This window comes from Cygnus atratus, chromosome Z (genome assembly GCF_013377495.2).
Source record: "Cygnus atratus isolate AKBS03 ecotype Queensland, Australia chromosome Z, CAtr_DNAZoo_HiC_assembly, whole genome shotgun sequence".
Classification (NCBI taxonomy): Eukaryota; Metazoa; Chordata; class Aves; order Anseriformes; family Anatidae; genus Cygnus; species Cygnus atratus.
The window spans coordinates 12,211,419-12,234,721 of NC_066396.1; the positions used below are offsets into that span (position 1 = coordinate 12,211,419).

Genomic DNA, 23,303 nt, shown 5'->3' on the forward strand with positions numbered 1-23,303 from the left:
ATTGTCATTCCTTATGAAAACTTTTGTTGATCAGCTGCAGAGAACTGCCATGCAATTACAGTGAATTTCAGAAGACAGCAAGTTTGTAATTCCTAAAGAAAAGGTAAGTAAGGTGCAATGTTCCAAGTAAGATGAGATGACTAGATCATTTTGGTATTTATCAATATTCACACTTGACAAGTGGGAGAACCATTTTGATGGAGGATGCAATAGCTGCAATAAAGTCTCATAAAGTCCTTTTACTTCTGTGATTCAAAAATATTCCTTTTTACTCACTTATAACAGACAAGCAACAATTTGAAACGGTCACAATTCTCAGAAGAAAGTTTGTACTAGTCCAGACCATACCAAAAATGATGTATAGTTGTAGAAAAGGAAAAGGAGAGGTTTAATTTACATTGAGCAAAATTTTTGGCTGGAACTTTTATCCAGCTACACAGGCTAGAGTCATCTGAAACAGCAAAGTACGCTGTGTCAGTTTTAAGAAGTTGTTTCAAAAGAGAAAGAAAATGTAAACAATATTCTGAAATACTCAAATCACTAATCACAGCTTTTTATGCACAAAACTTTTACATTTTACATACATAGGACACTTTCGTAACTCAATTTTATTTCTAAAGAAATCTTTAAAATGAAATGGTATTTTTTCAGATTAGACAGCATTAGCTGAATACTTAGTTCAGCCTTGTTTTGTCTTTTCAATTTGCCAAAACACAATTACGAAAACCTGCTAATTTCAATTACACTGTCTTTAAAAATAGTTTTCAGAACTGCCAATGAACTGAAAAATCAAATAAAAGTCCAATTATATTGTCCGCAAAAAATATTCTTACCAACAGAGTTACATAGAGGCAAGTTGTAGGGCTAAAAACTGATTGTAAAAAAAAAAGTCAACTTCATATGAAAGTTTCTTAGCAAGTAAATTTTTATAGGGATTAAAGGTCAAGTGAAATAGAGCCATTACCAACCAGTATCTAGCAGACTGTGAGATACTATTCTATCAGAGCTAAGTCATTACCTCTTCAATAGAGCTGGACAATAAAAAAGATAGCAAGGCGGAAGGCCAAGAAAGTGAGATACCTTCCTTCTGTCATTATTTAGTCCATGGAAAAATCCGAATCCTTGATTTCATAGTGGTTTATTAAATTGCACCACATTATAACTTGGGGTGGGGGAGGACTGCAGAATAGGTACAGCCAGAGCTGACTAATCAATATAAAATATTGCAGTACCATGAGCTGGTTCTTCAAAAGGATTAAGATCAGCCGAAATGAGGGTAAATGTGATAGCAGTCAAAGCTATGCAAGAATGGAGACCTAACCAGGGAATGAAGGCATCTCCCCAGAAAGTGTAATCAGGAAAAGGTAAACGGGAAAATCTTTGTGAATGATGTAATCAGAGCATTCTATTAGCCCAATTAATCAGTCCAACCAACAAGTTCTGGTACAGGCTGAGTTGTGCTTTGATTCTACCTTCTGAAGTCATACAGCCTTTCTAAGAGCAATTGTACTGAAGGAATAAATGAGAACCAGAAGTGGCACTGATGCTGAAGCCACAGAAGATTAAGATTTTCTTGGCAGAGTAGATCTTTGCAAGAACGGTATTAGAAGAAGGGTATTAGGAATTTGGTCCAAAACCCAAACAAAATCCTGCCTGAAGGATAAGAAGTGTATTGATACATATGTATGTACATGCAGGTACACAAACACCAATAAAGTCTGTAAATTTAAGTGTCTGCTAGTACCTGAATATTAGCTTCAAACAAGACAAAACCAAGAGGTAATAGGAACAAAGTGTTTTTGTAGTTTTATGAGTCTCTAACTAACCTGTGTCTAATTCTGATGAGGAATACATGTCTGGGACAGTAAAAGTTTGGACTGAAATCCTGATGCAGCTGAAGGAAGTGGCTGAAATCTATCTGCTGCACTTCAGTAAGGAATGTGCAAAAGTGAAACTTCCACAAGCTCTAAATGAGGGCCAGAGGTTTCAAAAGCCAGCTTTGTTTGCGAGGGCTGTTTCTGACAATGGAGCTTCATTTGCAATGGGTGTTAATTCATCCAGAGCCATGAAAGCTGAACAAATTTAAAAGGGATATTTAGCTGGGCAACAAAACAGATGACAATCTGATGGAAATAGCTTAAAAACATATAAAGCCCTTCTCAGATTTAAAGATGAAAATTCAGAAACCTGAACTATCCTTCTAAGCTCAGTCCATTGGATAATGTTGCCCTGTCAAAGCATCGCATCTTTCACAGGAAAATTTAGTCTGAAATATTTCCAGTCCAATTTTAACAACAGAAAAAATCCTAGGATTACCTATCAGCTTTTGCTCCTCATTGCCTTTATACTATCTGCATTTGTCTACATTATGTTTTGCTTAAAGATTGCAAGCTGCATGCCAGATGACGGCAGACATTATTCTTTGTGCCAGACTCTTTCACTAGGCTGTACTTCATCAAAGAAGACCGATGTGCTCTCATGCCAAAGACTTTCTGTAGATACTTGGTGCCACTGAAAGTGTATATAGCAAATGGCTGCATTCATGATACAGATATTCAAGCATTACTTGTTGCTTAAACCTGTTCACTCCACGGGCAATCCACCCACCTGCCTTGGGGAAGCGAGTGCCTATTTCAGCTCAGTAATAGCAAACCCTCTCTCAAAAGAAGAAAAGACTGATAGCTGCAGAATAACATTTCTGCAGCTTATGCTGGCTATACGGAAACAATCTATACGCTGTCTTGCAGGCTGCTGCGCTCTCTAGAGGGAACTGATAGCAAAGGAAACTGTGCATATTCTTCATTTCCCCTCCCCTTCCCAGACCATTAATGAATTCTCAGGTGCTGTTAGAATAGTGAAAATATTACTGATGATGACAATGCAGTGTTTCAATAAGATGCAGAGAAAAATGGCTAAAAAGATGCTTTCAGAATCAAATCACACTGTTTTCTTTAGTTCTCACCAGCTCAGTACCAGCTCAGTTAGCAGCTTTTCTTTTCTTCCCCTTCTCTCCGATATCTGTTTCCCTTCTACCTTCGACTTCCAGTCTATGCCAACAGCAAAGAAATCTGAAGATAATAACATAGAAGAACATCTGGTAACTAGTGAGCATATATATATGAACACAGAAGAAAGTGATGCAGGAAGAATAAAATAATAGCTAGGGAACAGTAGATACTGGAAGATACGACCGACAGCAGTTACGGGAGCTCCGGGAGGCTTATTTCTTCAACCAGCATATCTTCATTAACGAATTACATAAATGAGGAGTACTTAGTGAACATACATAATATAAAGGTGTAGTAACATGAGATCAGTACTACTAACTGCATTAAAAATATTTTCCAAAAATAAATGCAATTCTGAAATGTCATTTTAAAAAGCTGTGTACGAGAAGTGGCATCTCTGCATCTGGCTTCTTTCAGTATTTTAAAAGAGCAACCGCTGACTGTCAACTAAAAGTGGTCTTTTTACGGAATGTGAACTATACAATATTTAGCATAACATGTTAATTTTAACTGATTTTACTTTTTTAAATTTTTTCAATTCTGCTAATAGAACTAATCTACTCTGTCCTTTATACAATGACACTGAACGCTTTATAGTCAGATAAACATACAGCAGGAACAGGTTTAACTGCAGTACTTACTTTTGCCTCGTAACGAGAAGTATGTTGACCCATGTCAATTCACGAATACTTCCTGAACAAGGACGTGAAAATCCAGCATTTCAAAGAGTTTCACAAATACTAAAAGAAAAGAAAAAAAGAAAAGAAAAAAAATCCAGAAAGAAAGAGTGAAAAAAACAAACAAAACACCTCAAAGTAAAAAGATAAAGAAAAAGCCTGTAAGGTTTACAGCTCTGACTGCAAAATATTCAGCCTGGCAGCTCCAGGAGAAATACAACTCTGTGTACTTGTACATGCTCTCCCCATTAGAGGAGGAGTCAATTTTGCAACACTTATGTTCCTTGCTTGAGGCAAAACAGTGATTCTCTTCAGTACAAGCAATGTTTGGAGTGTGACAGCTTTAAAGGTGAGAGGTGTACTCTGAAGCATAGGAATGCATCAGCAGAAAAAGGATATTTTTAAGCATCAGCTACATATGCTACAGGTTGTTGTGGCTTCTTTTAAATGCTTATTGCCTAAGGTGTTTTTGTTTTTTTTTTTTTTTTAAAGGGAAAACTAATGCCCCTTACCATAAACCACATCCATAATAACCTTTGTGCACCAGTAGTCCATGTTTTATAGTCTAGAATTGCAGAAAAACAAATTCTTTTTACAACAGAATGAAAGTAGTTGACTGTACAACAAAAAGCTGACTAAACAGAAGAAAATCTTTTTTTGGTAATTTTGTTAGCTTTTTCCTGTGATTTGAAAGGAATTTCAGATTATGCATGGGGGTTTTGAATTTTACTAACATACTAAATTATTCACTAGTCATCCACCTCTATTTAACTGAAAGCATTTTTACATGTTCTTATTAATGCTTTCATTGACTCACATTTTTATCTTCTCTGTATTCATGCCAGTGAAGTGAAAATAAAATACATGCATATGTAGTGAAAATTTTTTTAAGGAAGAAGACTGAGCAAGAACATTCTTCTTCATAATGAAGTGAGATTTCTGTGGTGTGGTTGTTTAGTTGTTATTACAGTCAAGTCTTTCTAGTCAAGGTCACAATTGTTCGTATCTTGTGACCAAATGGACATTCTGCAGAATATTACAAACAATCAGCAATCATATGAACAGTTTCTTGGCAAGACAGGCAAATATTTTCAAGTAAGGAACACATACCTTGTGATCTATTCACACAGATTATAAAACTTCAGGTGTGTTTTTTCAGAGTGGTTGGACTAAGCTAACTGCCAGTTGCTGCCAAAAGGAACAGTTTCACTCTGTACCTCCACTCGCTTACCCCCTTCCATCCATCATGTATGTTGTGTTACCCGTTTGAGACCCAGTTAGGAGGGTTTAGGGAGCTAAAATGGTAGAAGACGATTCCTTTTTTTTTTTTTCCCTTCCTATTGTAAATATCTGAACAGCCACACTCTGAGGTCCAACAAATGCTAGCGATAGGGGAATGGAATGCATAGCTGGCAGTAAAGACTCAGTCGATGGTATCATAAAACTATGCCCTAAAATATCAGTGCGTTCGGCTAGCTGTAAGCAAATTCCACCAGTGACTGTGTAGAAAGGGATGAAACTGCTCTTGGAAAATTGGTAATGTGTTTGAAAGGATGCTATCACTTCAGAAATGAGAAAAAGAACAGACCTAACAGGTATTTCACCAGTCAGGAAAGATGTAGCAGGCTGTGGCTGTTTGCTTTATGTCTATATCTGCTTGCTGCTGCTGAAAACAGGGAGGGCAAACCAGGGGGAAGGGGGTAGGTGGGTGGGGTGGGGGAGAGAGAGATAAGATCTGGCCTAGGGAAGAGATTTTCAAAATGAAGGTGAATCAAGGAAGTACTGTTCCACCTCATCACTATCTTAATTTCCGTAAGAGGACTGTAATAATATTAAAGTCTGCATATGCATTTTTTTCATAGTGAAAGTAGGCTTTATACCCCTAGAATCTGGATGAAGGGAAGAAGACGGAACAGAAACTAAATTGCTAACGATCTAGTGAAAGACAAGATGAAAGATGGGAGTTAAGAGCTAACATTGAGATCTGTAACAAGGATAACTTTTGACATTTATACCTGTGCTATCTAGTTTATAGCTAGCTGATGTAATGCAACCTTAGTTACTGTGGCAGCAGGCAGTATAGTGTGAGACGGTTCTTAAATATTTCCCCAGAATTTTGAGCTATTTGTTCAGCTTTTAGTGAGCACTGTATGCCTGTGGCAGTACTAGTAGCAGCACTCAAGCCAGTCAGGCAAGTCTGTACAAGCACACACAGCTTCTGGTGGAATACTGCCAAGAAAAGACAACTGTGATCCTAGGAGCACTGGATTAAGGAGATTATTTTAAGGTAGTGGCAAGATCTCACAACATGGGTAAGCCATGCTCAAGAAAGATTCTTTCAAATTAGGCCAGGTGAAAAATAAGGTAACCAAGATGAGATAAAGGCTCTAAGGCCCATCTATTAAAAAGTGACTAATATGATTTGACCTGGCAAAGTAAAGGTTGAGGTGGAAAATGGAACAGGCACTTACATGTCCCTATGAAGATAGTGTATGTCTAGCAATACAAAAAAGAGTAAACACTGGACCAGTCCAATAGCTGCTTAAGCTGAAGAGAAATGCTGGAGCATAAAGAACAGATAGAAACTGGACACAAATAATATCAGGCAGTTAACCAAAAGGATACGAGCCACCAGAGTATGAAAAATTGGAGCAGACTTCCAACAGGGTAAAAAAAGCATAGCTCTTCTAGAATAGAACTTGGCAGGTCTCTGAAAGGGATTATGGACTTGACTCATCCCATGTCATGTAACTGGTGTATCCACTTTAGAAATCTGGTTTAGGTCAGGATCTTAAGATGCCTCTATAGTCAGTAGAGAAAGATTATTCTGTGGCTGGTCTAGAAGCATAATAATTTCATGTCCGGAGATTAATTTTCTTAGAAAAGTTAGTAGGTTTGGAAACTGTTAAAATAAGCTGTTAAATTCCAGACAGCAGTCCTTACAGACACATCAGTGAATCATTTCCGGAAAGGAAGGCTTAGAAAACTAGGAGAGTAAGGGCCTAACTTTATTTTCAATATAATGACTTTTGTATCGCTATAACTGCACCAACCTTAGTGAAGTTATTCTTCACCACAGCTGTTCAGTCTTCTCAAACATTTAGGCAGAACACAATTTCATTGCAAAAATGAGCAAAATGGTGTCAGAACAGTAAGCACACAAGGTTGGGAGGAAGGTGGGAAATAAGATACAAGATGGAAGAAACAAAGATAAGTGACAAGGTTTCAGGAAGGGACTTTAAAGGTCAGAAAAATGCTAAAAGGAGTGTTGCAGACAGTACAATTGAAACAGCATATAAAAGGAGGCAGCAACCTGTCTTTCCCTTTCCCACAGTCCTTATCTACAAAAAACCTCAAGCCTCCCTCTGAGAGCAACAGCTTTTATAGGGGTTACGACTGTTTGTCTCTGCCCTTCCTCTCTCCGTCCCCGCCTCCCTCCAAACAGCACAAGCCTCTAGTTTTTAAATGTGGAGGAAAGAATAAAAGAAATAAAATAGGAATAAGAATTCTGAGAACTTCAGAGAGAATATTTTCTTTTGCTGCTGCCTTCTTTCCTTACCACAACTTCCTCTGAAGAAGCAGTAGCCAAAACCCTCTGATGTGTCCCTTTAGAGACAGACAAAATGTACTTACAGGGCAATTTTCACACAAAGACATGGCAAGTACTATTCTCACATGATCCACACACCTCTGAAGTCCTGCCCCTTTTCTAGTCACACATGAGCCTCCAACAGTAGTACACCAATGATGAACCAGGATGTCCTTAGCCCAAAGTGACCATCATTTTGGCAGAGATGTATCCCATGCTACCTCACAATGGCCTATGATAGGCTGCCATGCCTTCTCATTTGCTCCAAGGCCAGCAAGTCAAGGGCATTCTGCACATGCCCCATGTCATCAAAAATACCACTCGTCCATGTTTCTGGATTTTTGGTTATGGATAAAAAGCACTGGTGCTGGTGCTTCAAGATTGCTCACAATACATACCACATTTTCAGCCTTTACATTTGTGAGTTTTTTCTGCATATCCTTTGCTGCTCTCAAACAAAACCACAATTACTTTAATTGCCAGGGCCTTGTGCTGCTGTCACTGCTAGCTGCTGTCTGCAGCTAGGGCTCCTTATTCTCCTGCTTATGTTATCTGCACACCTACACAGTGGCCAGAGCCAGCACTAGGACTTACTGCCATGAAGTAAAGACGTGCTCTGATTCTGCAGCACCTGTGGTTCTACAGTGTCTGACAAAGCTCACAGAAGTTTCTTGTCCCATATACTTTCCTGATATCCTTAGCGCCATAACAATGTCTTTCATGTGAAAAGATGACACACTTCTTGGGATACGCGAGATTGTCATTAGCCATAAAAATTGCCAGACCTTGTTACCCTCAGACATGCTGATGGTCTTTATGTCAACATGTAGCAGATGCTCAGACAACAGGCTCTCACTCAGCATGACCTCCATGTGCATGGGCCACACTGGCAGGCAGACATGGCTTCAGGTGCCAGGCAGCCACGTGGAGCCCTGGGATGGCAGGGGTTCTGCCTGACTGTAGCAAAGTGACAGCTCAGGTGGGCCAAGAGAGGGAGGACTTCCTGGTCCTAAGAGCACAACATATTTCTGGGGTAAGTTTGTCATGTGACTGTGACAGGCAGGACTTTTGCCAGAAGTGAGGTTACTTCTAATCTTGTATGGAAGTTGTCCTTTAACTACTAACAAAGTATTCAGTCTACCACACTTGCTCGTGCCTTCAGCCAGTGCGACTCCTTATCTATATTGGTGTATTAGGTTTACATGTTTTTTTTTTTTTTTTTTTTTTTTTGGCGTGGGGTGGGGGGAAGGGGGCTGCATGGCTGGCTTCTGAACAGAACCCAGCAGCTGCCCCAGATCAGGTAAGAGCCAGCTCCAGCCGGCTCCAAAAGGGACCTGCCGCTGGCCAGAGCCGAGCCAGTGAGTGACGCTGGTTGGGCCTCTGGGAGAGCAGACTGAAGAAAGGAAAAAAAAAAAAAAAGAAAAAAAAACCAAACACCTGCTGTGCTATAGCAGCTAGGAGAGAGAGGAGTGAAAACCAGCCCTGCAGCCCCCCAGGTCAGTGCAGCAGGAGGGCAGGAGGTGCTCCAGGCACGCAGCAGCAGTTCCCCTGCGGCCTGTGGAGAGGCCCCTGGTGGAGCAGGCTGTCCCCCTGCAGCCCATGGGTCCCACACGGAGCAGATCTCCACGCTGCAGCCCGTGGAGGAGCCCCCGGTGGAGCAGGTGGATGTGGCCTGGAGGAGGCTGCGGCCCATGGAGAGCCCCCGCAGGAGCAGGCCCTGGGCCGGAGCTGCAGCCCGTGGAGAGGAGCCCACGCAGGAGCAGGGGGTCTGGGGGGAGCTGCCGCCCGTGGGGGACCCATGCTGGAGCCATTTGCTCCTGGGGGATGGACCCCGTGGTACGGAGCCATGTGGGAGCAGTTCTTGAAGAGCTGCTGGCTGAGGGACCCCAAGTGGAGCAGGGGCAGAGAGTGACCGTGAAGGAGCGGTGGAGACAAAGCATCGAGGACTGACTGCAGCCCCCATTCCCTGTTCCCCTGTGCTGCTTGGGGGGAGAAGGTAGAAGAGGGTGGATAGAGGGATGATACTTTTAGTTTGCTTTTAGTTTCTCACTGCTCTAGTCTGTTACTAATAGGCAATAAATTACATTAATCTTCCTATGCTGAGTCTGTTTTACCCATGACAGTAATTGGTGACTGACCTCAACCCTTGAGCCTTTTTTCATCATAGTCTCTCACCATGTTCATTTGAGGAGGGGGAATGAAAGAGCAGTGTGGTGGAGCGCAGCTGCCCATCAGTGTGAAACCACCACAGTTTGTATAATAGAGGAAACTGTGCTCCTGCTGAGTTAGGTACAATGAGAAGGCTTAACTAGCCCTAATTGTGCTGAGGAACGCAAAAAATCTTATAAGGCCTGAATAAATCCATAAACAAATGAATTAGCCAGTTCTTGTTTTAAAGAAGTTGTTTCCATATGTTTTTTTCTTTGTTTTGAAATGGTAAGCACATCTTTGGTATTTATATAAATGTACAAATATGCCTGTCATCACTGACAGCTGTTACTTAGGAATCAGTCCTCTCTCATGATGTTGAATATACATATTAAATACTATGACATATTTTAAATACAGACCAAATATTGACTGTAGCATTATCTAATTCAGCCATTTATCACTTGCTCTATAAACCCCTCTAAATTCATATTCAGCTATACATGGCTGGCACATTCAGATACAGATTACATTGATACAGATAAAATACTTATTTTTTTCTCTGATGGGATCACTGTACAATGCGGCAGTTTCCTACTTCATTAAGCTATTCTTGATCACTTTACTACTGCCTAAATGCATTCTTCAAATTTTGCTATCTCTTTTAATTGTGGACTTGTAATGAACCCATAGCTCTCTCATGGATGCGTTCACTATCTCATTCTATGATTGAGACCTGCTGCTCAGAGACCTGCTATCACAGAGACCTGCTGCTCCACCTGGACTGTCACAAGTCAGGTTGGATGTTAGGAAAAGGTTCTGCACCCAGAGGGTGGTAGGGCACTGGGACAGGCTCCCCAGGGCAGTGGTCATGGCACCAAGCTGCTGGAGTTCAAGTGTTTGGACAACGCTCTCAGACACATGGTCTGATTTCTGGGTCGTCCTGTGTGGAGCCAGGATATGGACTCGATGATTTTTGTGGGTCCCTTCCAGCATGGAATATTCTATGGTTCTATCTTTGAAGGTCCCTTCCAACTGCACTATTCTATTCTAATTTAATCCTGCAGAGAAAGGGAAAAACAGTAATCTCTATTGTCTACAAATATGTTTTCTTTTCATGGGAACATTCACAAAATGAAGATGAAATTCATCCTGACTGATATTCTTTGATTTCAGCTATAAACAAAAATATTTCTGTAGTACAACAGCTTGGTTGATGTGAGATGCACATGTTCAAGTACTGGTTTAACACCAAAAGATCTAAATGATGAACTATGATGCTATGAACACAAAGTAGCACTTAACACAATTACATGGTCTTTCTGTAGGGTAGTAAGTTCCAGATAAGCCCACCCCTTTAGGGTCTAACTCATTTCATCTCTTTGATCTATAACTGGAGTTATGCTGTCATACATGGAGTCATTTCTTGTTTGATATTTTTACTGCTACAAAAAATCTACTTATATTTTTTAAACCAGCATGCATTTTCACAAAACTGTACATTTAATTAACACAGGATGTCCAACAGAATCTCCTTTTGTCTGAAAAGCTGAATAGGAAAAGAGGCATTAATAAAAAACAGGCTTTCAGAGGATATGTCTCATTATTTATGATTTCTCCTAAATTCATTCAGTTGCTTAAAATATTTTACAAAATGGTCGCATCCTGTATTCTGGAACAGATACAGCCTTTTACAAGACAACAAACACAAAGGATACTTAATTTCTAACTTATGTGATTTTCTTAATAACACTAGCTGAAAAGCTCTACTACCCTCCTTCTGTTCTTAATTTTTAGCCTCTGTCTTCAAATGCAGAAGTATTAGAACTCTGTTTGAGTCAGAGTCTTTGCTCCCTAAATCAATCACAAACTGTTGAAGTAGATGAGGAAAATGTGTGAAACCAATAAGTATGTAATATGTAGGAAGCAGAGCTATGATGATGAGATTACTCTGTAATCTGTTGGGTTATGAATTTGGCCTAATATACTTGTCAATGCCATGCAACTGATGGCCATCAGTGTAGGACCTATGGCCAAGAGCAGTGCCTCCTGAGTGATTTTTAAATTCAATCCTGACTACATAAAAATGGCTATTCAAGAATCTTTTCTGAAGTGTATTTGTGTTCCTTGCTCCAGAATGATCTCAGGTCTCTGCTTCAGGGCCTGACAGTTGTGCTATCCAAGAAGACTTGAAAAATCTTTTCCCTTTTTGTATTAGGAGTTTCAGAAGGCTAGTTATGTATCATATTATGAGATATATTTTTATATTAGAAAACTCCCTTAAGTGTTGTATCCAATAAATGTATTAAATCAATTTAAAAATACAAAATAATATTCACTTCCAAAATACATTTTGCAATTCAAAGTGTTATATGAACATTAAGAATCATACTGCTGTCTTACTTACTATCTGGATAATTACTGTACAGAAGAATATAGATGAGTGGTATTTCGTTGCCTTTTGAGCATTCTTTATCTTTACAAATAAACTGCTATTATTTTTGCCTTAGGTTGAATGAATAATATGCTACTTTACAAAGATGAAGTGTATGTTTCCTTATGCTTATTCTCTTTCCCAAGTACCAATTACTGGTCATAGTTGGAGAAGAGATAGAACTAGGAGGACCTTTCATCTGACCCAGTATCACTTGTTCTTCTAACAGAGTTTAAATCAATAAATGACAACAAATGAAGGTATAATGCATCTTTTCCTGCCATTCATGGACACTCTCAAACCTCTTCCAGGTAGTGAGTCTGAAGGAAGAGGTGTCTGTCATGTGAACTACCCAGTCTTTCAGTATCTAGTGAAAAAAAGTAGCTAGATCCCAAGAAGGAAGTTTGGAAATAGTTCCCTCCTCTCAAGGCTATCCAATTTTCCACATAATTATTTTAAACCAAAATAATTTGTTGTTTAGGGTTATGTGGGGGCACGGATTCACCTTTTGATCAGAATCATATTTTATAGTTAGAAGCAATCTCATAAAGAATATCAGCATACTAAAAGCATTCTATCCAATCAGTTTTATACTGATAGTCATTAATATTTAATCATTACTTAAGAATCATAGACTGGTTGAGGTCGGAAGGAACCTCTGGAGGTTATCTGGTCTAATCCCCCTACTTGTCTATTGTGTTTTGATTTTAATTTTGTCTTTTCTTTTTTTCTTTGTATTGTATGAGTGATGGGTATAGCTGCAAGAAAAAACAACTTGTCAATAATGATGATAATTGTCTCTTTCCTTGTTAACTATTAACTTTTATTGCAAAGACTTAGTCAATCTTTGTATGTGGTAGTTTGTTATGAAGAAACAAATAGTTATAATGCCCAGTTCTTGTTCTTAATTGATGCTGTTCTACTGTAGTAGTTCAAAACTGGAAAAATATTTTATTAGGAGGTTAACCCTACTTCAATTTTCAGCTTTTCTCTGAATATTAATATGAAGAGCTGAAGAGGCAGTGACAGCAGAAAACTAGCAATGAAAATGGCTGTGACATCTTATTATAAACCACAGACTGAAAAGAAGGAATTAAGACACTGAACTTTACAACAATACAGCCTGAAGACACAGATTCTGGAGACTGATAAGAGTTATTTCATGTAACTTGCTCAAGCCATTTATGTGACACAACACACTAATCAGAAAAACTTCAATGGAAGGCAAAATGAAAAATAAAATTCATGGTGAGTAAACAATATAATGTACACTGGAAGCACTCTGACAAGTGCTTCCAAGTGCAATATGAATCATGTTTGTTTCTTGGTACTTAAGCTTTAAAAATCCCAGTAAGACTGCCTATTTGGAGGGACATAAGCTGTTTTTTTATATTTTATTCTTTTCTTTAATCTAAAGATTTTTTGTTGAATGTACATGATTCCCTCTTTGTGCATAACAGTTAAATAGCCTTTTCAATAGAACTACGTATTTGAGGATACTTAAAAATTCTGTGCAAAATCACTTAAAATACAAAGCCTTGCAAGATTATTTATGAATCTCTCTCAGAAGCAAATACAATAAATAATGCTAATTTTCTCTACTTACAATTTTTTCTTACATCTACCATCACAAAATTACAGGAAATGTACTGCAAAGAAAATAAAGTCAACAAATCAAATCAAATTACTGCTGTATTCCCCTGCTCTGCCAAATTTAAGCACCCATCTGAGGTACTGCTCCTCTAACATGTAAAATCTAAAATCAACTTTCTGACATTAGGTGGGGAATTATAGAGAAGTCCCTAAATTTCTCATGCGTCAATGGAAACAGACACCTTCCAGAACTGCAAAGACAGATTTCAACAGCCCCTTTAGATAATCTCATCCATTGTCTAGCCACTCTCACGGTGAATATTTTTTCCTTATGTCCACTCCAAATTTCCCTTGTTGCAACTTTTGAAAACTGTCTTCTCCAACTGTACACTTTTTAGAAGAATATAGCTTTTAGGTAGTTGAAGAATATAACTAGATCCCCCATTAGCTTTCTTTTTTCTAGGGTAAACAAATCCTATTCCTTCATCCTCTCCCTGTACATCCTACACCTCAGTTCACTAACCATCCCAGGGACCCTCTGCTGCAGGTTGTTGATAACTCTCTTGTACTGGCGAATGCAGCAGTACAGATGTAGTAATAAAACAGCATAATATATAGTTGCCTGTTTCACAGTCAGAGTGCACTGTTGGCTCACATTCAGCCTGGCATCCACTGTAAATTCCAGGGCCTTTCCAACAGAGCTGCTACCCTGCCAGCTGGTTCCCAGCCTGTACTGATGCAGGAGGATATTCCATCTTAGATGCAGAACTACACAAGGCCTCTTTTGCCCCTCCCCAAGGCTATTAGCAGTCCTTCTTGTTGAACCTCTGCCACTTGTCCTCTCAGTCTGACCTCACCCCCAACTTAATAACTTTTGTCTATTTGCTAATGCTGATGGGTCATCATCCTGGAAAATACATTACATCACACCAACTCTACATGGTCTGGAAGTAAAAATAGCTCTGAAAAAAGGGTCCCCTACACTGTCTGTCAATGCCATCTGACCTATAGATATTAGATGTTCATAACAGAAGAAAAATGCACCTCTGCGGAACAAATATTCCTAGATATGTTTGGGTAGGCTGATGGAGTAGGTGGCCACACTTACTGTCTGGATTCAGATAAATTTCGGGAGCTATTGTCCTAGTTTAGAAAAGAATCCTGCAGACTGTATTTCACTCAATGTCTTTGACAAGCAGAGAAATAATTCCCAGCTGCTCAGGGACAGTATGTGGCAGCATGTAAGACCAATTCAAATGACCTGAAGAGGCCTTAGGTGCCCAATACCTGACAGAACATCCACAGAAATGTCATGGAATTTCTGTGGTAATAGTTCAAAACAGTGTCTTATAGATATCCCAGAAACTGTAGGTTGTTCTTACAAAAACAAACAAATAAATAAATAAATATTTAAAGTAACGGTTCTTCACTGCAGAATTCCGTGTTTTAATACTCTTTTTATAGCTTCTCATTTCAGAATGGTAAAGCAGGTGGTCTAATACCATGACTTCCATTTCAACAGGTCCATTGCAGAGAAGAAATTTTCATCTTGTATATGTCAAAATGGCAGAAGAAAATGATTTATAATTATGTAATGACACACTTATTTTCAAATATAGTTTGGCAACTTCACTTTTCAATGCTTGTCTATGGTAGATTATAGTGCTTTTCCAGTTCTACATAATCTTTCATAATTGTGAACTGGCATAAGCTTTCTTACATAGATGAGCGAGATCCCTTGTGAAAAGTTTATTTGCTGCAGAAGGTGCTTTAGTTCTGCAGAATTAAAATACTGGTTTCTTAGCAAAACACTTCACTATTATTAGTTTGCTATTATGAACAAATAATTAAATGGAGACTAATACATGATTATGGTTTTGTGACAGTTGTGCTCCTTTGTTACAAACTATGGTTTTATGTTTGTAGCCTTAGAGTACTTTTGAAAGACTGTGCAACACATTCTGTTCTCAGCACGCCTTACAACAGACGTGCAGTATTTGACATACACACACCACTTCATTAGCAGACCAATGATTGAAAGAAATTACTGAGAGGGAACAGCTGTGTAAGCTGGATGTTTGCAAGCCCATGGAACCTGATAGGATTCACTCGAGTGCTGAAGGAATTAGTGGATATTACAGCTTGACCCTTCTCAACAATTTACCAAAGGCTGTGGGAGTCTTGGAAGGTTCCTGCTGACTGAAGGGCATGAAGGAATACCCAGAAAACTACAAAACCGTTAGTCTAACCTCATACAGGTACAGCCTGGGAGATGAGTGGCTGGGAAGCAGCTCAGCAGAACGGGATCTGGGGGTGCTGTCCAACACCAGCAGGCTCAGCAGGCTCAACATAAGCCAGCAATGTGCCCTGGCAGCTAAGAGGGAAAACTGCATTTTGGGGTACAATGAACACAGCATGGTGTTTAATTACCTCAAAAGAGGTGATTCCCCCACTATATTTAGCATTGGAGTGGCCTCACCTTGAATATCAGGTGCAGTTCTGGGATGTTGAAAGACAACGATAACAATTATATTAAGGTCTTGAAAGCATCCAGAGTAGGGCAAGAAAGCTAGTATCAGGACTGGAAGACGTGTCCTGTGATGAGGGGTTGAGGACACTTGGATTGTCCAGTCAGGAGGAAAGGAGGCTCAGAGGTGACCCCATTACTCTGCAACTTTCTGAGCAGGGTGGGTGTTGCTGGTCTCTGGTTCCTGGGAACTGATGGCAGGATGTGTGAGAATGGCACAAAGCTGCACCAGGGGAGGTTCAGACTGGACATTAGGAGCAATTCATTTTCTGTGAGGGTGGTTAACCACTGGAACAGACTTCCTAGAGAGGTGGTTGATGCCCTGTCAGTGTTGAAGAGGCATTTGGACAATGCCTTCGACAATATGCTTTAACTTTTGGTTAGCCCTGAAGTGGTCAGGCAGTTGGGCTTGATCTTTGTAAGGCCCTCCCAACTGAACTATTTTATTCTGTTTTACACTATTCTATTCTGTTCTGTTCTGTTCTACTGTTGTATGCAATAATTGTCTGCCTTCTCCTTTTAGCCATATATACAAGAAACAGTAAATGCTTTTGAAATGGAAGATCTAAAGTATAGTCCAAATCATCTTGTGGGAGGAATTTAGGAGGTACCAAACTTTTGGAGAAAGCTTAGGTTTTTTGTTTGTTTGTTTGTTTGTTTGTTTGTTTGTTTTTTTAATACAAAGCCAACCACTGGAATGGGGTAAAGTTTTTGACTTGATGCAATTATGCACAGAGCACAGGCAATATTCTGAGGTCCATTTAAACCACTTTTTGATTCTAAGGCAGAGTCAAATATACCTAAGTCATTTATAACAAATAGTTCCTTAACCTGTTTTCAAAGACATCTGATAATTGAAATTCTACATTTCCAAACAATGTTGAAGCTAGTTTTTCCCACTGCTCTTGAAAAGTCTTCCTTTTACCATGATTTTAAGACACCCGATGTAGACGGCTACAGTTGCAATTGTTTATACTTAGAGTCTATATATCTGTGTATCTGATTCATAGGTATTGCAAAGTACGTAAATATCTATGTCAATTTGTAAGTTTGCTTTTACAAGTGTACTATGCAAATGAAAAGCAATTCACAGAAAATCTGTGCATTTTAAGTAAACAGAAGAAATGCTCCCATTCCTTGTTTGTGGTTTAAATATACGACTTAATTCTCTGGAATCATCTAGTTAAAATGCTTCACAGAAATAGTGGAAAAAAACTTATAGTTGCTTTTCCTGCCAACAGACTAATAGATTAAATTGTAGTATATCTCAAGCAAAGTACTAGAAGATAAGTTGTTCTAGATGTTTAAAAAATGGACAAACACATACTGATTTTCACTGCTCAATCTCCTCTCTTCTGTATTTTTTTTAACATGAATGCAGAGTGTCTACTGGAAATTTTGATAGAAGTAGTAATTTTCTCCCATAAATTGTGCTCATTGGTTTTTCACTTCCTACAGAGGTTACCTAAAGTGACTGTTTAATATTTTTATGTCAAGCCTTATATTTGTTCTATACTGATTCTGGATAGGAATGCCTAATTTTTATTAGGATAAAAATACATACTCATGAAACACATTGAGTCATACTAAGTGGGAGATACTTAAAAAAAAAATAAAAATTTCTACCTTAGTCTGTCTTAGTTTGACTGTCTTTGACTTACACTAGCTGAGAATTATTTTTTTGCTTCTAATGCATCCCATACAGTTTTCAAGAAAAACAAACCAACAAAAAACAAACAAACAAAACAAATAAAAAAACCCCACAAAACTCCTTATTAAAAGATAATCCATGCTAACAGAAATAACTAGGTGAAATAGCATTGCTTCTTTAGACAACTAAGCAGAGAAAATAAGGACTAGTTGTATATCTTTCTGCACCATGCTGTGTTGGATTTGATCTCTCTGTGCATATGCTATTAATTTTCCATTCAGTCTTTGTAACCCAGCCTAGTTTCCACCTTCTATGTGACACATGGTTTAGCCAGACTGGTCTTTTACTTGGTCTTCTCTTGCTTTTTCTAGAGAGTAATTTGTGTTGGTGTCTTTCATGTTGTTCCTTTAAGAAACTGCCAAATTTATTTATCTGCAGTTATGATGGAATGCTTCTGTCTAAATGTGAAAACAAAGTAATAGCCTGTCTGGTCCTTCAGCTCTCTGAAAGGAGGAAAAATTGGTGGGAGCTCTCATTCAAGTACTGTTAATATTTGGCTATAATACTCCCTTGCCATACTTAACAGTATATTGAATGGGGTCTGAGATGATCTGCTTGTTTTTATATAACTATTTGTGTGCTGCTAGTATTGTGGGATGAATTTCAGAGTGCACACTGATACACATTAGTGGCACATTGTTGGTATTACCCATGCCTTTGACACACTCCTGATTGTAGGGTTCTGTTTTATTAAGCAATCCTTGTACCGTTTTATCTTTTATACATGCTTGTTTCTTTGCATAATCCTACCATATTTAATAGCAAACCTTGTTTATAACAGTGATTCACTGTTCACCTTCTTGCTTGGATCAGTATGAAGTAGTTTACAACTTCCACACAGCCAGCCATCAGTGAAAAAACAAACAAACATGTTCTTGGTAAAATTTTGAGTGAAATAGCCTGAACACCGAGTACACAAAGAGATACAAGGCTTAAGAGTACTGAAATTAAAACAAATACTAGACAATATGGCACAAAATAAAGACAGAAGATATCTGTGCCCTTTTGTACATATTCTAAGGTAACCAAAAATGTTGAAAATATTGCAAATGTTATACATTGCATTTGTGTGGACAATACCACCTTTTGCTGTATTTAATGCAGGTTTCCTTAATTTTCTGCTTCAAGTGAAGACATTTCACATAGTTCACAGGAAATTTTACTCCATAATTTTACTGTAGGATAAAAGGCTCACATATGAATGTCCATAAATCTAGGATGGATACTGGAGAGACCAGAGGGGTCTGAGAGGAGAGGCCTGAGTCTGGCTAATGGTAAGGTCGTAAGTCTGGACCAGGTACTGGAGAGACCTGTTTGCAGGTATGTGTCAGTGTGCAACATAATTGGGAGACCAGGGTATCCAGCAGCAGCTATTGGGTAGACTAGTTGTCTAATGCCAGTTACTGGAGGAATCTGTAACATATTTGTGCATGTATGTGAGAAGAGCTGAATAACCAACTACTGGAGCAAGGCTGTGAGCCTCAGGGGCTCATATGCCCAGCTGCCAGCATATGGGGAGACCTGTGAATCCAGGCGCCAGCTACTGGATAGATTGACTGTTTAAGACCAGTTACAGGAGGAATGCACATCAGAGAATCATCAAATATTCTGGGTTGGAAGGGACCCACAAGGATCATCGAGTCCATACCCTGGCTCCACACAGGACCACACAGAATTAGACCATATGACTGAGAGTTGTCCAGATGCTTCATGAACTCTGGCAGGCTTGGTACTGTCACATCACACTGCCCTGGGGAGCCTGTCCCAGTGCTCGACCACCCTCTGGGAGCAGAACCTTTCCCTAACACCCAGCCTGACCCTCCCATGTCCCAGCTCCATGCCGTTCCCTCGGGTCCTGTCGCTGTCCCCAGAGAGCAGAGCTCAGCGCCTGCCCCTCCGCTCCCCTCGTGAGGACTGCCATGAGGCCTCCCCTCAGTCTGCTCTGCTCTGGGCTGAGCACACCAAGGGTCTTCGGCCCCTCCTCATACATCCTGCCCTCCAGACCCTTCACCATCTTTGTAGCCCTCCTTTGGACACTAATAGTTTTATGTCCCTACATTGCAGTGCCCCAAACGGCACACAGTACTTGAGGTGATGCTGCAACAGCACAGAGCAGAGTGGGTCAATTCTTTCCCTCAACCAGCTACCACTGCTGTGCCCAATGCACCCCAGGGTACAGTTGGCCCTTTTTGTCTGCCAGAGCACACTGATGACTCAAATTCAAATTGCTGTTTACCAAAACTCCCAGACTCCTTTCCGTGGGGCTGCTCTCCAGCCTCTCATCCCCTGGTCTGTACATATAGCCAAGGTTGCTCTTGTTGAACTTCATGCAGTTAGTGATTGCCCAGCTATCTAATTTGTCAAGATCTCTCTGTGAGGCTTCTCTTCCCTAGAGGTACTCAATGGCTCTTCCCAATTTAGTGCATCAACAAACTTAGTATGCATTTGAGTCCTGCATTCAAATCATTTATGAAAACTTTAATGAGAACTGGCCCTAAAATGGAGCCATGGGGAACCCCACTGGTAACTGTCTTGTTCAACAAGGGCAAGCGCAGGGTCTTGCACCTAGGAAGGAATAACCCCAAGCACCAGTACAGACTGGGGGCTGACCTGCTGGAGAGCAGCTTTGCAGAGAGATACCCGGGAGTCCTGGTGGACAGCAATGTGCCCTTGTGGCCAAGAAGGCCAACAGTATCCGGGGCTGTATTCAGAAGAGTGTTGCCAGCAGCTCAAGGGAGGTGATCCTTCCCCTCTGCTCAGCCTTGATGAGGCCCCACCTGGAGTATTGTGTCCAGTTCTGGGCTCCCCAGTACAAGAGAGACATGGAACTCCTGGATTGAGTCCAGAGGAGGGCTGTGAAGATGATGAGAGGACTGGAGCACCTGTTGTAGGAGGACAGGCTGAGAGAGCTGGGCCTGTTAGCCTGGAAAAGAGAAGACTGAGGGGAGACCTCATCAATGTGTATAAATATCTGAGGGGAGGGTGTTGAGAGGATGGAGCCGGTCTCTTTTCAGTTGTGCCCAGTGACAGGACGAGAGGCAACGGGCACAAACTGAAGCACAGGATGTTCCAGCTCAATATGAGGGGGCACTTCTTTACTGTGAGGGTGACAGAGCACTGGCACAGGTTGCCCAGAGAGGCTGTGGAACGTGCCTGGATGCCATCCTGCACAATGTGCTCTAGGTGATCCTGCTCAGCAGGGGGGTTGGACTAGATGTCCTTTCCAACCCCGGCCATTCTGTGATTCTGTGATTAAATGTCTCTGCTTTATCTACATCCCTATTTGTGAGATCACCATCCTCATCAAGTAGCAAACCAATGTTTTCTCTGGTTCTCCTTTTGTTCTTAACATATTTTTAAAAAGCCCTTTTTATTGTCCCCCACGGTACTGACTAGCTTCAACTCTAAGTGATTGTTGTTTGCATGAATTTTCTCCCTACAATGGTGAACAGCATCTCTGTAGTGCTCCCATGTCGCCTGACCTCACCTCCAGTGGCCATACACTTCCTTCCTTTTTCTGCTCCAGGGCAAGAAGATCCCTGCTCAGCCAAGTTGTCTTTCTGCCCTGCCTGCTGGACTTCCAACATTGTGGAATTTTCTGTTCCTGTCTCCAATTGCCACTTTACCCTTGAGATCCTCTCTGTTTACAAGCAACAAATCTAGGAGGGTACCTTTTCTGGTCAGCTCCCTTAGTACCTTTACCAAGGTATCATCAAGGTGTTTTAGGAATCTCCTGGACCTATTTTATCATCTGTGTGGTATTTCCATGTAACATCTTGCAAGTTGAAGTCACCCATAAGGACATGGGCAGCTAATCTAGAATAACTTGCTGGTATATAAAATATATATTTTTGACTAATAGGCATTAATTCTGATCAGCCACAAAGGGGAACAGGATGAGACCATTGGTGTTGCTTGTGTTTGCATGACTGCTGTGTTTTCTGTCTGTGCTGATCTGTGTGCTTAGCCATATATATATATATTTATATATGTATTGTATCGGTTTATTTATATGTGTATGGGAACACATACTCAGACTCACTGCTGGCTGGATCTGGGGACATGGAACCACAGCAACCTCAGTGCTGTTGGGCTACCAGATTCAGCAACTCCTAACAGTACACAAGACTTCTTGCAAGTGTAACAGAATGGATAAAAAATGCATGAGAAATAGTACCTAGTGAAGAACATTCTATTAAGCATATATTGACCCTTAAACAGGTGAAAGAACCTGTACTGTACAGTACCCCTATTACTGCTGTGGCATGACTCTCTTTCTACTGACACAAGAAAGCAATTAGATCTCCCCCCATAACCTTTGCTCCAAGCTGAACAAACCCTGATCTTCAGTCTCTCCCTTTATATCACATGCTCCAGCTCCTATCTTGGAGGCATGCCACCAGACTTATTCTAGTTTCTCAGTGTCTTTTCTCAGAAAAGGTTCAGTGCTCCAGATGTGATCTCAGAAGTGCTGAAAAGAGAATAATCACTTCCCTCAGTCTACTGACTTTGCTGTTTTTAATGCAGACCTATTTTCCATTAGCTTTCTCTGTTGCAAGTGCACATCATTCCATTAGCTGTCTCTGTTGGAAGCGCACGCTACTGACTCATGTTCAATTCATGGTCCACCAGGATCCCCAAGTCCTTTTGTGCAAAGCTGCCTTCCGACACAAGAGCTACAGTCTGTACTGTGGCACAATCATTCTGTTCCAGCTGCAGAACTTTGCATTTGCATTTGGTGGACTTCATGTTTCAAAGATACAGATCTAGTCAATCTATACAAGCATGTTATTTTCTTATCTACTATCAGTATAATGTAGCACAGTTCTGTTTTTCTAGGTATAGTTTCACGCCAACTAAAACTTCGGTATCATTGATCGTGCTTGATCTATGCTAAATATTTACATTGTGTTTACAGGCTGTAGCTTTGAAATGGTGAAAAATGGCCAACCTCTTCAATCCTGTTTGGAGTGTTTTATCTCAAATATCTCAACAAAAATTATATTTCTGTAATAAAAACATATTTTATATTCAGTAAGTATAGGCTATTTTTTCCCCCCAGCCCTAATATGCATATTAATCTCAGCAGAGATACAAAGTTTATCTGAGTTTGACAGATGACCATTTCTTGCCTGGTCTTTTAACAAAGCGATGACTACTTACAATAATACTCTAACACTTAAGATGAGCATATAAATATATTATTTCTATTATTTTCATATATAAAAAGTCATACTCATCCATAGGAAGGACAATTGAACAAAAATGCTATTGAAGTAGTTAAGAATCAGAGTGCCTTTCTTTATAAAGAGAGAGAAATATTAGTAGCCAATTCTACAAAGTGGCCCATAGCTTCAATTTCAGTCCTCTTATTATGGAGTGGCTCAAAGGTATTAAGGTTTGCATTGTCCTTAGGATAAAAATTTAACTTATACCTTCTGAGAATAACAGTAACAGATGTTTGATAACTAGTATATGGAAATGTATAGACAGAAATTTGTAATGGCTTGGGAGGGAAGGAAATGCGACCCTGACCTCACAGATCCATGTGCATTTTCATATTGACAATGCTTATTTAAATGCCTTTAATCACAGATGTGCCCATTTCCTCCCCTT

General features: G+C 39.9%; 1 protein-coding gene across 1 annotated transcript in view; it reads right to left on the reverse strand.

The window, feature by feature from the left end:
- The window catches only part of PRLR (prolactin receptor), a 158,505-nt gene that overhangs the window by 83,712 nt on the left and 51,490 nt on the right, over window positions 1–23,303 (reverse strand). The window contains exons 6-7 of the mRNA XM_050716327.1: window positions 3,650–3,748; window positions 2,963–3,068 (exon numbers count right to left, since the gene is read on the reverse strand). The gene's annotated coding sequence lies outside the window, so the exon portion shown is untranslated. The remainder of the gene's footprint in view (window positions 1–2,962; window positions 3,069–3,649; window positions 3,749–23,303) is intronic.